At 37.0% G+C, this 5,921-nt stretch overlaps 2 non-coding genes across 2 annotated transcripts; one reads left to right on the top strand and one right to left on the bottom strand.

Moving 5' to 3' along the window:
• The first annotated feature begins 2,220 nt into the window (after positions 1-2,220).
• Positions 2,221-2,389, top strand: LOC140924208 (U1 spliceosomal RNA). Its single transcript, XR_012164210.1, has one exon. It is a non-coding gene; the product is annotated as a U1 spliceosomal RNA (small nuclear RNA).
• A 1,029-nt stretch (positions 2,390-3,418) lies between these two features.
• On the bottom strand, positions 3,419-3,584 carry LOC140924438 (U1 spliceosomal RNA). The gene has a single exon (XR_012164284.1). It is a non-coding gene; the product is annotated as a U1 spliceosomal RNA (small nuclear RNA).
• Positions 3,585-5,921: the final 2,337 nt, after the last annotated feature.

Genomic DNA, 5,921 nt, shown 5'->3' with positions numbered 1-5,921 from the left:
GTACAAAAAAAGCGTGATTGCTTTCTGATATTGCCGTTGCCGTCGCCGTCGTAGCTTCGTATAAGGTCCCTTTTACGCAGTGACGACGGGAAGCTTCGACGACGGTTTTGAGTTACTGATTACTTTTCTCTTCTTTGAGTTACTGATCCCTTCTTGAATGAAAATGCCTGTAAGATAACACGATCACGTAACTATTTGCCCCTCACAAGTTAAATGTCAGTAAATATTGTTCAAAATGCCAATTTATTACAGGCTATTACAAACGCCTTTTCGTCATGTAATCACACCTGGCTACCGTACGAAATTTCCCTCTCCAAACACTGTTCTTAGCAAAGTCATGGCTACCCTGCGGGCAGACGTTTCTTTTTTTGCATCGCTTTTAGCATTTACGAAGTCTTTCGAAGGGTTTGTCAGTCGCGTAGTTGAGTAAAAAACTCGCACAGTTATCATTATATAATATTATGATTCAGAGTGGGCTAACTTTAACTATGCTTCCCGGCCATATGTATTCTCACCGATGGTTCAACTATCTTCCTCGCCTTAGAAACTATATAATATGCTAATTCACAAAAATGATGTCGCATTCTTAATTTTTAATGACCTACCGTAAACAGGTTGTTAAATAAATTTCAAATATAGCCTCAATTCTGCTTTACCTACAACTTTTCGCCTACTAATTGGCAGCAATTTAGCTAGGGTATTTTTATTCGGTATGCAATCTGATTACAGACTTTAAAGAGTTTTACTCGATAGAGAAATTAAAAAGACTCATTGTTTATCTTTTTTATATAGACTGAGTTCCATAGTCCTCAACTCCTGACTTCAATGACTGTTGATGGCTAACGACACATTTCTCAAGACGAACAACTCTTTGCCCTAGAAGTTTTTTTTGTCTCGTAACTGCTACTACCTTCTACACGAAAGGGTGTTGACTGAATAAAATTATTTGGAATTCATGCTAAATTTGGAAAGCCACATCTGCTTACGATGCTTGACATCGTACAAAAAGTTACAGAGTAAACAGCTCTTCTCTGTGTTTCGCCTCTTATAGCAACAGAGAAATTACCGTGGAATCCTCAAGTTAAGTTATGGCAGCCTTAGTAAATACTTAATTAATGGACGCTTAATGCTGAAACTCTTTTTTAGCTATAGGCTGCCTGATACATTCGGCTTAGTTCAGCCCAGCTAATAAAACTCCAACGAACTTCAGGTTAAGCCATTGCCTACACCAAGTTCTATAAAGAAGTCATCCGGTGTATGTTGTACAAGGTTAATAAGTGGAATGGCGATTTAAACCATTTGAGTACATGGACAAAGATAAGATATTGAAGTATTAAGTCGTGAACGTTCTAGGTCTCTGAACAGAAGGTAAGCCAGATATGACTCTCGGAATTAGAGGAATAAAATGAACATTCTCGGGCTTCAAACTGGAAACTAGATTAACTTCTTTAACATAAATACAAGAAAGATAAGTGAAACCGATCGAGCTTTCAGCAGAACACACAATTACATCGACGATGTTGTCATGGGAAAACTGTACTAAAATGTTTTCCGTCAAAGGCGCAGAAAATCTGTTGTCAACATTCTATTCCTAAGTAAATGCTTATAATATAAATTTAAATTATTTAATTTGTGGATATGTTTCTTCCGGCACAACTGATGTATGAAATAGATCGAGTCTCTTAGTTTCATGAACTGAAAACAATTTTAATTTAAGGGTTGATAAGCGTGCTAATCTAATTTATCAATTTCCGCCGAGTTTAAATAGTAATATATAAATAAGTGTTGTAAAAGAAAGAAGTTTTGGATGCTAACATAAAAATTGCGGAACCCCGTGAGAAAATCGAGTTCCCCCGCTGTGATTATCATTATGAAAACTAAGCAATTAACAGATAATTCGATTGGTTAGAAACAATTCAACATCTTTGAATTGACTTTGGGTCATGAAAGTTAGATACAAAATAGGTCTAACGAATTACTTTTCATTCCCTGCTGGTAGTAATTGGTTTTAAGATTAAATTTGAATTGACGAAAAAACTCTCGAACTTCCTGAATAATATAACAAATAAAAACCTATTAACTTCACAAGACCTATAAAGCTCACGCAGGCTCAAAAGTGCACATTCTCATTGGTTGAGAAGCAGTTTTTACTGAATTATAACCGTAAGTGGGGCAGTAAATGAGAGCTATATAAACAAGTGCCGATGTTTCCTTCTTTTCAAACTTACAGTGCACAGGAGCGCCGCGATCACGAAGGCGGGGCTCCCAAGGCAAGGTGGCGCATTGCACTCTGGGCCACTGACCCTTGCGTTCACTCCAGGCCGGGTGAGTCGGGTGCTGAATTTTTGTTTGATATCGGGGTGACTTGCGTACTCGCTTGAAAACCCCATAATAAGAAAAGAAAAACAAAATTAGGACTTCCAAGTCAGCATTATGTTAATTCCCAAACAGCGAACGTTAATCAAACAGTACTTCAGTGTGAAGCTGCAGAGACCATAGGATTTTTACCAGTCTGAACGTGCGTACTATCTTAGCTATTTTATAACATCTCATATGCAACACAATCGTGCGGCAATAATTGTTCACATATTATATTCAAAATTAGTGGTCATGGTGGTTTTTCGTACGTCCTCTGATTGGCTTTTAAATTCGGAATGATATGTAGGCGGCAGTGCATCACCCGATCACATTCGTTTAGGATTTCGTTTGGTTTCATAATCCCAGGTGCAAAAAGTTAGCCTCTTTTTTGCTTTGGTCAATCGTTGTTTTTTTTCCCTTTTTTAGGTAAGACACTTATGAGTTGTGGAATATCCGGCGTTGTACATTTACCATCTCCACATCGGAGAATGAGTCTTTTTTGTTTGCAAACTATCTCAGACTAACAGCGTGAGGTCCCTTTTTAAGATAATGTCACAAAAAAAAAAAAAAACAGCCAAAAACAAAACGAAAAACCCCCTGTGTGGGGTATAAAACTAGCAGTTATGCCAACCAATTTAATTCAGCAATTTAACAAGTGCATGTCAACAAAAATTTAGCATCTTTCCGCTAGCATTTGACGATAAGCACGATTGCTATTAGTCCCTACCTATTTTATACATTAATATGTTTCACGACGATAAGACATTGAATTAAGATAGCTAGAGTATTACCGGATAAAGGAACGTGTTGTTTCCTTGTTTGCCTGTACTTAACGGGACCAACGAGTGTCAACGCAAATTTGTCTGAATATTAACATGATCGATAGTTCCGAGTGTTTAAAAGAACGTCAGTCTGTTTCTACCATTAAAATAAACCACGTTATTTGAGCGCCATAAAGCTACAAATAGTAAACTCAAATAAGATGAAAACTCAGAGAGCTCATTATTCCATGTCAGTCCCGATGGCGGGCACTTGGTTCAGTTCTGGCTGCTTTTTATTGGAGGGCCCACGAGCGCGTACGCAGGTCTGCCCAACTACCAAAAATTGCACACCGTGCACCACTTTTTATGGAAACACGCGGGAATCGGCCCTCGTAAGTGCAGTGAAGACCGAAACCAGGGAGCACTGCCTTCGTGATCACAGTAACTCCAGTGCCCTGTAAGTATGGAAATTATGCCATCTGCGATGCCTTTTATACCCTGAAAACGACAACTGCGTTATGGGAAATCACTGGACACCTTATCTTGTAATTTAATGCTGTGTAACGTCCAATGAATATAGCTCATTGACTATCTGCGCCGAAATAATCTGAACTACGCGTGCGTGAAGGTTTCCCAGTATGCTGTGGGATATAATGATGTCACATAATCACTCAACGTCTTGCTCGGACAGGGTCTTTAATTTAAGATTAAATGGTTTGCTTTAATTGCTAGGTTAAAACTTGCTTGCTTAAATCACTCTATTTACTCTACGGCCCTCTTTGTCCTGGTTGATGACCCGAAAGATTTTGGCTCACTAGAACAAATACCAGAACTTTAAAAGATACTAAAAATCTTCTCAAGTGTGGATAGACCTTTTAGCCCCATGTAAGGGAATTGGGATTCCGGAATTCAGCAAATTTTCGCTGTGGAATCCGGAATCCTTAGCTTTGGAATCCCATATGGAATACAGCTCAAGGAATCCGGAATCCACTAAGGATTGGAATCCACAATCCATGTTCCACTGACAAAGGATCCAGAATCCACTACTCTGAATCCAGAATCCACAGCCTGGAATCCAGTCCAGTTTTGACTGTCTTACATGGGGAATCCGGAATCCATGGAATGGAATCCAGAATCCAGGGCTGTCTTGGATTCTCTTACATCGGGCGAAACCTTTAAATAAATAAAGTCGAAGCTTTTGCTGTTTTATACAAATTAAGCATATTTTACTCAACAAGAGTCGCTACAAATGACGTTTCGTTAATTTTAAGTTGCCTTACCGAAAACTTTTAGCAGAGACATGTTAATGGACAGTTTTGTTCTAAAATTCGGTGGTATTGTTATAGCTTTCTTTTTAAGATGGGACAGAAATGTTCGGGTTTTACCTAACTCAAAAAATAATGTTTGTAGAGCTTTATTCTCGATCGTTGTGGTAACTTTCTATATATAGCCCGCGGATACATTTCAAACTGAAATTAAAGGTGTAAAACAGCATGACTCATTTTAAAATAACGTTCCCTATAGCAGCGAACGTTGCTTTTTATATTGGCCAATGTTAGCCAATGCTAGCCAAAGGCTGTCTTTAGAGTTGTTCTTTTAGTCGTTAAAAACTTCTTCATTTTGTAGATAGCTGACTCTGTACGAAAGTTGAAAAACAGTAAATAAATAAATAAATAAATAGATAGATAAATAAATGATAAATAAGTAAAATAGAATTTTTTAGGCTTATTCCAGCCATTAATTTTCTTCAGTTCAATCAATCGGTGAATACTTTATTAGTTTCAGCTTACTAGAGTTTCATTTTTTTCTGAAGATTCACATAAACTAGCAGATGTTTGCAAGGTGAATTTATTGCTTAAAATAATCACTGATTAATTCAAATTTAAGCTAACTCTTGCTGTGAAATCCATCAAGAACTTTAATTTGCAAGTTGATGATATTAAGCACCAGGTATTTTTTGTCACGAAAAGGTTTATGATACTCAACTTTTTTCTGTCCTGATCACGACGTGTGGTTTCATGCGGTTCTCAGTGTTATGAAGAAAAAAATAAAAAACTGACTAAACTTTTAAAAAGTATCGAAGATGTATGTTACAGTGCTATAATCTTTGTTGGCCTCAGGCATGCGATAATTGATTTCCCTACTTATTGCATCTTGTGAGAGTCAACATGTAGCCATTATTATGCAAAGTTATATTCTCATTATGCTTACACACATATTTTTTTTCAAAAAACAAGAAGATTTTCCGCTACAAAATATTGCTGAACAAATACGTACATAGCTAGTTTTTAACGTCAGCTTAATTTTAGCTATTTTTCTCTATAGCTAGGGGCAGAGAGCAACCAAAAGATGATTTTAAAAAAGGAATAGATATATCCACTTCGATAGGGAACTGTTAAAATTATTTTTTACCATGAAAAAGAAAATAAACTGAATAAGGGTGCTAACCAAGATCAACTTTGACTGAAAAAAATATATTTCTTTTACAACTGAGAGCTAAAAAGTAGGCACACTTTTTCACAGAGCTTGTTGGGTGACGGTAGCTCTAATATTTTGACATGTAATCGAGACGTAAGTTATATTTTTCACGGTGAGACATAATGCATTCCATTTATTTTAGGCAGATGGTGCAAGGAAGTTCTGGCGGTAATATACTACTTTCATGGCTAGAACCAAACGCCTTAAACAGAGTGTGTCTCATTTCATAATTTTACACTGGAATAGGAACGGTTTCTGTTTTCTTTGTTCACCTTCTTATCATGGCTCTTTCTCAGTTTGTTTTCTTTCTTTCTTTTTTTTTTG

This window comes from Porites lutea, chromosome 1 (assembly GCF_958299795.1).
Source record: "Porites lutea chromosome 1, jaPorLute2.1, whole genome shotgun sequence".
Classification (NCBI taxonomy): domain Eukaryota; kingdom Metazoa; phylum Cnidaria; class Anthozoa; order Scleractinia; family Poritidae; genus Porites; species Porites lutea.
The sequence above is the reverse complement of the archived record's forward strand: the minus strand, read 5'-3'. Positions and strand labels throughout refer to the sequence as shown.